Source organism: Pinus tabuliformis, chromosome Q (genome assembly GCF_031772625.1).
Source record: "Pinus tabuliformis cultivar Carrire ecotype Pingquan chromosome Q, CPIR1, whole genome shotgun sequence".
Lineage (NCBI taxonomy): Eukaryota > Viridiplantae > Streptophyta > Pinopsida > Pinales > Pinaceae > Pinus > Pinus tabuliformis.
Window position 1 is genome coordinate 16,437,582 of NC_142296.1, and position 12,105 is coordinate 16,449,686.

Below are 12,105 nucleotides of genomic sequence, written 5' to 3' on the forward strand. Positions count from 1 at the left end.
GTCACTTTTGTTTGTTTAGCTTGTGAAAGTGTTGTTTCACTCGTTTTTTTGAATGAACGATGGCATTTTAACTTGTTTTAGTTTGTAGAAGTGTTGTTTTAAGTTTTGCTTTGTCTTTCCCAAGTGTCGCATGCATTACTCAGTTTTTCACTAACAATCGTCGTTGCGGCAAATCTCTCCACATGCTTTGTTTCCCTTCAATTTGATTGATTCCTGCACTTGCTTCACTTGCATGCATCATCACTCAATCAAATATGCACTCAACATCACACCATTCTTCATATTTGTTCGATTTCACACTCCCCTTGGGCAGATTTGGGCTTCCTTACACTGATCTCATTTTCCCATCATGCACTGCGCATTTCTGGAGCTCAAGCCCTCGGCCTTCACTTCTAGAATTGCGCAGAGACTGCCTAGGCTTGGCCCTAACTGTGCTGCACAGTTCCAGGAGCCAGCCCCCCAACCCTTAGCCACTAAGACTACGCAATGTAGTCTCACCTGGCCTGTGCCCAGACCAAAATGTGCATTGCGTAGTTCTAGTCAGCAAGACCTTCCCACTCATTGCTGGGAATGCGCAATGCGTAGTTCCAGCAGGCATCCAGTCACCTCTGTGAACCAGGATTGCGTAATCCCTCCCAGCACTATCCCAATTTGTTTCTTGGTTTGTTCTTGAAGTTATTTTTGGTTTTAAGCTAACATTTGCATGCCATGCATGTCCTCTATGTCTCCAGTACAACAGTTTTTGAGCATCCCTCTAGCAGTTACAGTGAACATGGCCACCAAGGGAGTTGCATCAATGGATATTGTCGAGAGTAGTACTGGAGAAGCAATTGAGCAGGGGTAAATGAACTTGCCAGTTTATGCAGATACTCATTTGTTCATTGAGAAAGGCATGAAGTTGACATGGCAGCAAATCAATGATACTTTTGCAGAGGACTTCAAGGAAGACTTGGAGGATCAGCAGGTTTATATCAGTATCCAGCAATCAAGGTTATACAAGGTTGCATGCACGTACCCCACCTTCCCATGTGCGGACATCATCCATTGGATTGTCTCACACACAATTCCAGAGACTATGAAATCTATCAATGCCAGTAGGATAGAGCTTGCCACCTTTAGGGCGCGGAACTATCAACAAATGTATCATTTACCTCAACTGATGAACCGCATGGACACACTTTTCCGTGCCACCCATATCTTTGTGAACACCAGAGGTATTGTCAAGCATTGGGTGAAAGAGTTGTCAAAGTTCATAACGACACACAATCATGTTTACAAGACTAAGTCTCTCAGGAAGGCCTGCCAATTCTTAATCATATTTGCATGTCGATTATATAGTCAATAGAGCACGGAGACCTTTCCTAAAGGGTGGGTGGTTGTGTTAGACCAGTTGGTGAATGATGGAAGGCCATTCAACTGGTCGGACTTGTTGGCTCTTTAGTTGAAAGTCCATGTGACTAATACCTAGAATCCGCCCAAGGATGAGCAACCGAGATTCTATATGTCTGATACTTACTTGATGCAATATGTGCCTAGCCTCAGTTTCCTGGCATGAGCTACAACATGGACAGTGAAAGAGATTGTCATTAACATTTATTGCAAGTTTCTTTCTAACTACAGCTACAGAGGATTTATGGGGAGGTTGACTGACCATTTCATTATCTAGTTGTACAAGTTGATCTTCGAGCAGGATCCACCTTTCATGTCCCAAGAGACGATGGAGGCAATACTTGACATTGAAGATTGGTATGCCTCACCTGGTGGCACCTTCATCAAGATTTTTGGCGGAGAGAAGCCTCTGCATGTTATACCAAGGTATGCCACAGACAAGTTGGGCATGCGAATGATACCATATCACATCTCCACAGGGTTATCAGCAGAGTTGCATAGGAGGAAGAAAGCACCATGGCCTACTCTTCCTTTGTGAATTGGATTGTACGAGATTAAGAGATTGAAGGATGTAAATGTCAAAGCTAAGGAAATAGTGAAGTTTGAGTTAGGCACCAAATACTTTAAGCTGTATGATCCTCACGGTATTTGCAAGAACCACTGTGTGCAGGTGTATTATTCATGGATCCATGGGAAATTTCATTGGCACGAGGAGGACCCTTGGAGGTGCTACAATGACTCCAAGCTTCACAAGCCAGTCAGTATAGCCACAACTTGGAATGTTTCTCTGCAGGCAGCAGCAGTGCAGGAAGCAACAACAACAACAACAAGCAGGAAGCCAGGGCAGGACAAGGGAAAGAGGAAAATTGTCGAAAACTCAGAGGCATAGCAAAGCTACAAGATGAGAGCAGATCCTATCTTGGAGAAAGCACTGGAGGCAAAGAGGGAGCAGCAGATAAAGAGAGTAGAGCGAAGGAAGAGAGAAAAGCAAAAGTTGGAGGAAGAATAATGAAAGTTGCAGAAAACAGAGAAGAAGTTGCAAGAAGAGCAAGAAATGAGGAGAGAGAGGGAAGAGAAGCAGAAACATGGGGAAGAAGAAATGCAAGGCGCAATGACAGAGCAAACAACACCCATACAGGTTGAGGATTCAGAACAACCCAAATTTGAAGAAGAGGGTGAAAAAATGCAGGATCGGGAGCTTGCTCAGCAGATTGAGCAACTGATTGAAGTGACGGACATGGAGTTGGGGCAAGAGCCATGGGATCAAAACACTGAACTCATGCCGAAAGCACCTGAGGTCACCTCTCGGTCTCCACCACCTCCAGTGTCAGAACCAGTGCCAAGCGAGTAAGGAGAGGTTCTTCTGCTTGATGATGACCCAGTGATGGATGTGTATAATCTATCATTTGGCGAGTTGCAGAAGAAGATTGTATAGGCATAGAGAAAACACTTTCCGGATGATCACGCATCACCTGCATTCATGAAGGAAAAGGTGATAGTGCCAGGTGTTAGAAAGCATCCAGTGGCCCTTGTCGATGCCACCTTGGCTTATGCAGGAGCCAGGAGCTCAAATGTTAAGCTCTTGTTAGTTGAGAATGAACAAATAGCAAAGAATTTGCAGGGAGTCAGGCAAGACGCAGAATAGTACAAAGAGCAGAGTGCAGTTTCCGCAATGGCAGAGATGAGGAAAGCGATACTTGTTGAATTATCAAAAATTGAGACTACCATGCGGAAGCTCTATGACAGATTCATCACCGTGCATAAAGTAGTTATCCGTGTGCATGGCTTAGAGCAGTGGAGCAAAGAGTTTGTTCAAACTCTCAGGGACATATCTGTTGTCATCGCCCATGTGCAAGAGTGGACAATGCGGTACAAAGGGGCCCCACTTCACTTGTCGAAGATGATGAAGCCAAAGGCAAAGCTAGACAATGCAAAGGTCTGAATGTTGATCCAGAACTATGAACAGCGCGCCCCATTCATCAGCAACATACAGGCTTCATATGTACATTTGTATAAGAGTTTGGATGTCATGGTGAGAACGCACAGGATCCCATCAGTGGGTTCCCTCACCGAAGCTAAGCACAATAACCAAGTCCGGCTAAAGATCAACAGGTATATGAAGTAGATAAGGCGAGAGGCCACCAGGGATGACTTGGAGTTGAGCGCACAAAACATGCAAAAGTACATTGGTGGTCTTGTCATGGTCAACACCATGTTGCACATGCTTCCAGATGAGTTGGACACAAATTCCAAGACCATATACCCAAAAGCTATGGAGGAAAGAGTCCGCTATCAGAAAGACACCATCAAGAAGTTTGGGGACATCATTGCATAGTCCCAAGCGTGGCATCAATATGTGACCGAGAAGCATCAAGTCGAAGTTTGTTGGGTGTGGAATCCCCCCCAGGTCATGTTTTGGGGCTTAAAGCCCAAGTTTTGACTAAGTCCATTGTAAAAACTCCACAATTTGTGGGCGCAGAACAAAAAGTCATAATAGAGTCACAGGGTTGTCTGCCCTTGTTTTTGTAATGTAATGTCGGTTTGGAAGATCTACCCATCGTCCACGGACCATGGGATTGTATAAATAGAGCGAAGCTCTAAGTGTAGAAGACATCGAAGAGAAGGGAAAAAAGATGAGTCTAAGGAATCAATGAAGCATTGAGTCGAAGTGTAAGTCCTGTCATTGGGTCGTAGAGTAGGAAAAGGCTCTGTAGCTAAGTGCGCAGAGGCCTAGTAGTCCGCAGCTAAGTGCGCGGACCCCTACCGCTGAGTGCGCAGGACAAGTCGAGTCTGTAACCATTGGAAGCATTAATAAAAAGAAGTTTTACCATATTTCTATGTATATTTCCCTTTTTTCTGTATTATTGGGTACGAATTGCAAGTTTATTGTCTATTTACTGTGCCAACTCATATGAATGTGTTGAATAAGTAAATATAACATAAGGCATTTGTTTATGTGAAGATAAATAACTGTTATAAGAAGGTAAGTAAGATTGTGGGTGTGACTTAGGGGAATAGTGCAGATCACTGCTCCAACAACACGAAATCCCCACAGCCTCTAGTTAGGGCTGCACGAAGGCGAATATATCAAGGCACGAAGGCCAGGGAAGTGTGCGAAGGGACTCACAGTTGGACCAAATCAAACCCTCAGACATCTCAAGGGTGCGGAAACTTGGTTCTAGCACCTCCCCCCTATACTACTTTGGGTGAGACCTTAGTCCACGCTCCGCAGAATGTTTCTGAAATGGCCAGTAGTACAGGGATTTGTTTGGCTAATTAACTCCGAACCTAGGTCTGACCCCAACAAGCCAACAAATGGTTTTGTTGTCGGGATCGGGATCAGCATAGAGATGTCTAATGTCGTATCACTAGAATCCAACTAAGAAAGAAATTGAAGATTGGTTGGATAGGAATATTCACGAGTTCGCGACACAGGAGAACAGGTATCCACGAATATCAAAAGAAGAGTGGTTGCACTGCTACCTGTACATAGAGATCCACGAAATTTTCTTCGCATCTTTCCCCACTGAGTTGTACAAATAGATCGCAAAGCTAGCAGATAGCCAAGGAAGGTGCAAACTCGACAGACCTATTGTGTGGACTTCAGAATTGGTGCGCAGATTGGAAACATCAGAGGATAAGATCGCACACGATGTTGATCACTGGCTCGATCGAATTATAGGAGGATTCATCACTAGGTTCGAGGTAGATACTTCAGTCAACTACAGCGAGGCAGAACGACGCTTTCTCAAAGGACCGCGAGGTAAGTACATTAAGTCTTTGAGCACTTTGATTAGAATACTACTGTGTGAAAAGCGGGTTATGCAAATAAATTGATGTTTGGGGCTACGCGAAGTGGGATAATTTACAAAAACGAAGGAATTGTAAAGCTAGAAATTAGCCCCTTGATTTTACCTCTGCGAGAAGACGAGGAAGAGCTCATGAAGGTTTCACCAAGAAGTGCAATCAATTTTATAAGGCAGATGATTCTGCACATACCACCCCCACCCATACCATCGCGAGTTTCACTGTCTTCACCTCCATCTTTGCCCATACCACCTTCGCCACCACCGAAAGTCAATATGGCAAGCGCGATAAAGTTTCCAGTGTTCAAAGGAGTAGGGAATGAAGATCCAGACCAATTTTGGTTCTTGATAAAGTTGTATGGCAAGCACAGGGAATTATGGATGACAATATAAAGAAAGCAACGTTGGTCAGCGCTCTGTAGGATCGCGCGCTGACCTGGTACATTAAGCATTCCAATGGCAATCCGAATACGGGGATCGCAGATATCCAAAAGCATTAAACAAAGAATTTAGCAGGCCGAAGTCAGAGGCGCAATCGATCATTGGTTTCAAAGAGATCATGATGCTACCAAGCGAGACTCCTTGGCAGTTGGATCAGAGACTGAAGTGCACAATTCGCGAAGCTAACATGACTTTGACGGATGGACAACACCGCAAATGGTTTGTAGCATCGCTAACTGCATTTAAGGAACGCGTTGTCACAACAAAGGCTAACCACTCAGGCCGAGGCCTTGGGGATCACAATGAGATTGCATGAGACCCCGATACATGATCCTAACTTGGGAGTTCAGCGGATCCACACGCAGTTGAAAAACTTGTGCCTTGAGATGCAAAGTCTGAAACAGGATAGGACAGTTCGCCCAGAAGTGCGCGACGAGGTATGGTGTGTTAAATGTAAGGGTCAGTGTCATGACAAGGACCACTACCCAGTGTTCGCGAATTACCTCATGGGAGGAGGACCAATGTCGTTGAGACCAGAGGCACAAGTAGGACCTAGCGCGGCCCCTGCTTTGTGGTGCGCGATTTATCAAATAGGAGGAAAGCATGCTACGGACAACTGCCATTTATTTCAAAGTACATGCATAATTTGCAACGGTTGTTCTGTGATTCTGTAGGTCAGTGGGACATGATGAGCACACTTGTAGACGCTATGAACTAATAATGGATAGGACTCCCACCTACAGATTTCAGGCCGAAACACGGCCCCTTGATCAGAACGCATGGATGGCGCGAATCGAATTTCAAGTGCGCGGATAAGGCCGAGGTGGAGGAGGACCTGGAAGAGGTCGCGAACCACTGATATGTTGCAATTGCGGAGGGCCAGGACATTATGCCCGCGATTGTACGAATCCGGCGCGTTCATCATGCTTGTATTGTACATTGTTTGATCATGAGACTGAGGATTATCCCACACTGATAGCGAGGTTGTGCGACAAGGGAGCGCTCCAACCTCCCCCAAGTTAGAACCTGCAAATGACGAGGTCTAAGCCACGCGATGAAGAATCTAATGTGAACATTGTGCTCCGAAGTGGAATTACGACAGGGAATGATAAAAGCAAGAAGCCTGAAGATAGTATTTGGGTTCGCAAGGCTTCGACGAAAGAACCAGAGCTTGATTTGGAGCGCGATAAGGAAACCTTCATGGAAACCAGGAAGAGCTTCGTTGATGCCTCCCCTTCAGGAAGCAAAGACAGACCAGAGTCGGAAATGGACCCATCGATGCTCACGATGTTCCTGGAAACATGCATGAAGCTGCTACGCGACAGCAAGGTTGTAAAGGGACTACAGGAACTCATAAATAGATGCGTTGGGACCGCGCCAGGAGAACCGCGCGTAGTCCGGAAGATCGGAAATCACGCGCATAGGACGGGAAGAGAGATGAGATTGACCGCCCAGATTGGGGAATATGAAATGGACCAAGTGATTCTGGATCTAGGATCGGACGCGAACGTTCTGCCGCAGTAGACATGGGAGCGCATGGGGAGGCCTACGCTGCAATGGTCTCCTATCCAACTGCAAATGGTGAACCAGTAAAAGATCCTACCTATGAGAAGATTGCAGGGGATCGCAGTAGATATTGAAGGAGCGAGCGTGTTGGCAGATTTTGAAGTGATAGAGATTGTTGATGACAGCGATCCCTACCCCACGCTATTAGGAATCGATTGGGCCACTGGCATGAATGGGGTGATAAATTTGAAAAAGCGCAAGATAATTTTTGAAAAAAAACTATGCGCGTAGTTGTACCTTTGGACCCTGCAGAAGGATCGCACTACACGGAGCCAGTGCGCGATTACGACAGCGACGACGATTTGGATTGCATATACAAAATAACCGCGTGAGAGCAAGACTAGGTAAATCCAACCGCGGATGGACAAATCTCATGGAAGCGCGAAAGCTCCTGTACATCGGATTCTGACGAGGAGATAGAGCGATGGCAGAACCGGTTACACGAGGTAACCACACTGAACTGTAACATGATGATGAGATCGTTGCACTGTGTATCAATGGAGATAAGAGATCTGCCTACGTATGATGGGTTAAGCGAGGTAGATGACTTCTTGAACAAATTCGAAAGAGAAGTGTCGAAACAGCGACGCTTCGAGGCTTTGAAATGGGTACTACACGCTATGCCCACGAGGTGGTGGGATACGCACCAAGGAAGCTTCTAGTACGAATGTAGGGGAATGATGCGCATATGGTTTGGGAGGCCTCAGATGCGATTAAAAGACAAGTATGACGGACGGGATGATCCACACGCACACCTTGCCAAGTAGACAACGGTCTATGGGGAAGAGACACAACCTGAGTGGGTGCACCTGTTCTGTCATACCCTAGATATTGTACCCATGAACTGGTATATAGAGACGGAGATCCGCCATGGGACGAGTGAATGGGATATCTTGCGCGAAGGGTTCCTGTTAACCTTCACGTTTGAGGATCGTTGGTGGGATACTGTTGATGACGCACTGCAAGCAATAAAAGCAGTTATCTTTAAAACACCCTAGGAGCCCATAGAATTGATTAAGCCTGAATGGGCGACTCAGTTGAGCTACGCGTTGGAGTGCTATAACGTAAAAACTGAAGAAGACAATGAGGATCCGCGAAAAGTTAACATTCCAGAAACTGAAGGCTATCGCAAGGTTCAAGGACCACTGATTGAAGACCCTGACATAACCGCGCCGGTAAAAACAAAGCAGGTAAACATTGGCATGGAAGCCGAACCTAAGTATGCAACGCTCGGTGATTACTGGGATGACGCGACGGTGGATAAAGTCGCTGAGTTACTCCGCGAGTACCAGGACCTGTTCCCCACCAAGATCACGGACTTAAAAGGAATCATTGGAGATTTAGGAATGATGCGGATCACATTAAAGCCCGATACGAAGCCAATTAAGCAGAGGCCTTACCGCTTGAATCTAAAGTACAAGGAGAAGGTCCGCATAGAACTAGACAAGATGCTCGCAGCTGGAATCATTGAGCCAGTGGAAGAATCCGATTGGGTAAGACTTATGGTAGGACAAGAAAAGAAGCAGAAAGGTGAGATAAGAATATGCGTGGACCTCAGAAAATTGAATGACGCATGTGTGCATGACCCATTCCCAACTATGTTCACAAATTAAGTACTAGAAAATGACGGGGGGCAGGAAGCATATTCTTTCACTGACGGATTCTCAGGGTACCACCAGATCAAAATCGCGTTGGAAGATAGAAGTAAGAAAACCTTTGCCACTGAATGGGGTTGCTTTCAATACATTGTTATGCCATTTGGATTGAAGAACGCGTCGGCCATCTTTTTGTGCATAGTTGTTGCAGCATTCAAAGAATATATCTACAAGTTCCTGGAGGTTTATCTGGATGATTGGATTGTATTTGGATTGGTTAAGCACCATGTAGCGAGCTTACGCTTGATGTTGGATACCTGCCGATGACACCAAATTGCGTTGAACCTTAAGAAGTTCACATTCCTCATTCCCTTTGGGAACCTGTTGGGATATGTGGTTTGCAAACAGGCATTGATGGTAGACCCCGCGAATATTGCGGTGATTCTGAATTTGGAAGCACCGTGAAGTGTCAAACATCTACGCGCTACCCTGGGACATATGGGGTGTTATAGGAAGTTCATCAAAAGCTATGCCCAAATCACCGCGCCGTTGGAGATGTTGTTGAAAAAGGGTTGTCACGTTCTGTTGGAATGATGATTGCATGAAGAACCTCGATGTACTAAAAGAGAAATTGGCCTCTGTGCCAATCCTAGTCTTCCCAAAATGGGATGAGGAATTTCATGTCTATGTTGACGCATCGTGTATAGCGTTGGGAGCGGTACTAACATAGGAGGGTGGAGAGGGCTTGGATCACCCTATCACGTTCGCGAGTCGCAAGTTGTCTAAAATAGAAAAGAACTATTCCACAACTGAACATGAGGCATTGGTTATGATGTACGCGCTCCAAAAATATCAGCACTATTTGCTAAGGGGACACTTCAAGATGTATATAGATCACTCAGCGTTGAAATACTTGGTCAATAACCCTGTGTTGGGGGGGTGCATATGCAGGTGGCTCTTATTGTTCCAAGAATATGATTTTGAGGTCGTGATGAAGCCTGGACGCCTGAACGCAGGACCGGATCATTTGTCGCGAATCGAGACGGGAGTAGAACCTACTAGTTTGGAGGAAGGATTACCTGTTGCACAGCTCTTTGTTGTGCGCGTAGCGGATGGTCACTTCAAAGACATAATCCACTTTCTCATGACTGGAACTGCGCCGAAAGAGTACTCTGTCTAGCAAAAGAAGGAATTGGTGGTGCGCGCGGCATATTTTTCTGTCATCACAGGGCACCTATATTTGATGGCCAATGATGAGATATTGCGAAGATATGTACCTAAATTTGAACGTAGTCATATCCTCGCAGACGCGCATGGCGGCGTTGTAGGGGGACACTATGCCGGGAGAGAAACCACGCAAAAGATCCTCCGCGCAAGGTTGTGATGGCCAACCCTTCATCAAGATTCAAAGCACACTGCAACCCTGTGATGTATGTCAAAGAATAGGTAAACCATCACGGAGGGACGAGATTCCTTTGAATCTGCAAATGACGCTGCAGCCCTTCGAAAAGTGGGTGATCGACTTTGTAGGACCTATCACACCCCAGGGAAAGACGGGCGCGCGATACATTATCACTGCGACAGAGTACCTGACTCGTTGGGCAGAGGTGCAGCCGGTAAAAGATTGCACGGCCGTGAAGTTTCTGTTTGAACACGTATTAACACTATTTGGATGTCCGAAGATCTTGATGAGCAATCGTAGTACACATTTTCTGAACGAAACCATCAGTGCACTGACAAAAGAGTTTCAAGTGTATCACTAGAAAATCACACTGTATCACCCCCAAGCCAATGGGACGATAGAAGCATTTAACAAAACACTGGAGACTGCACTGACCAAAGTATGAAACCCGCAACGGAGTGATTGGGATTTTCACATTCCTGCAGTACTATGGGCTTATAGGGCAACGTGTAAGACACTGACGGGCCAAACACCTTTCCAATTGGTCTATGGTGTGGAAGCGGTCATGCCAATGGAGTATATTGAGCCTAGTCTGTGCATAGAAGCGCTCACAGCTATGATAGACCGCGAAGCCCTGGAAAAGAGGCTCGCGCAGTTGGAAGAACTTGAAAAGGAACGGTTTTCGGCTGGGTTCCATCAGAAGGTACAAAAGCAGCGCGAAAAGGCCTAGCCCGATCGCCATATTAAGTTGCACATCTTCAAGGTAAACGATTTAGTGTTACTGTATGACAGTGAGTTTGATAAATTCCCAGGAAAGTTCAGAATGCATTGGATGGGAACGTATGTTGTTAAGGAGGTCACAGATGGAGGAGCGGTGCAGCTGGTAAAGCTAAATGGAGAACCTTTCCCAAGGAAAGTGAATGGAAGTCGATTGAAGCCATACGCGGGTGGCCCAACTATCTGAATCGCCGACAAAAGCACAGTGTTCGCGTTCCAAGTAGCCGGAAGAAGGCGCGAGACTATAAACAAATGTAGGGGACGCAGGAACAGATGCAGTGAAACAGTTCCGACACCGCAGTCTTGGAACAACGTGTACAAGGGATTCAGCAGGCAACCGCTTAGTACGCTATCGACCTTGCAGCTGTTCGAGCAGAATTTGAGGGTCTCCACGCAAAGATTTCCGCACCGACATCGTGACTCGAGAGCGAGTCACGATGTTTGTGTTGTGGCCCTGTTGGGTGTGGACACACCCCCAAGGCATGTTTTGGGGCTTAAAGCCCATGTTTTGGGGCTTAAAGCCCATGTTTTGACTAAGTCCATTGTAAAGACATTGCGATTTGTGGGCGCAGAGCGCAAAGTCATAATAGAGTCACAGGGTTGTCTACCCTTGTTTTTGTAATGTAATGTCGGTTTAAAAGATCTACCCTAGAGCGAGGCTCTAAGTGTAGAAAACATCGAAGAGATGGGAAAAAAGATGAGTCTAAAGAATCAATGAAACATTGAGTCGAAGTGTAAGTCGTGTCTTTGGGTCGTAGAGTAGAAGAAGGCTCTGCAGCTGAGTGCACGGACCCCTGCCGCTGAGTGCGCAAGGCAAGTCGAGTTTGTAACCGTTGGAAGCATTAATAAAGAGAAGTTTTACCATATTTCTGTGTATCTTTTCCTGTTTTATGTATTATTGGGTACGAATTGCAAGTTTACTGTTTATTCACTGCGTGAACTCATATGAATGAGCTGAATAAGTAAATATAACATAAGGCATTTGTTTATGCGAAGATAACTAACTGTTATAAAAAGGTAAGTAAGATCACGGGTGTGACTTAGGGGAATAGTGCAAATCGTTGCTCCAGCAGCGCAAAAGCCCCACGGCCTCTGGTTAGCGCTGCGCAAAGGCGAATATATGAGGGCA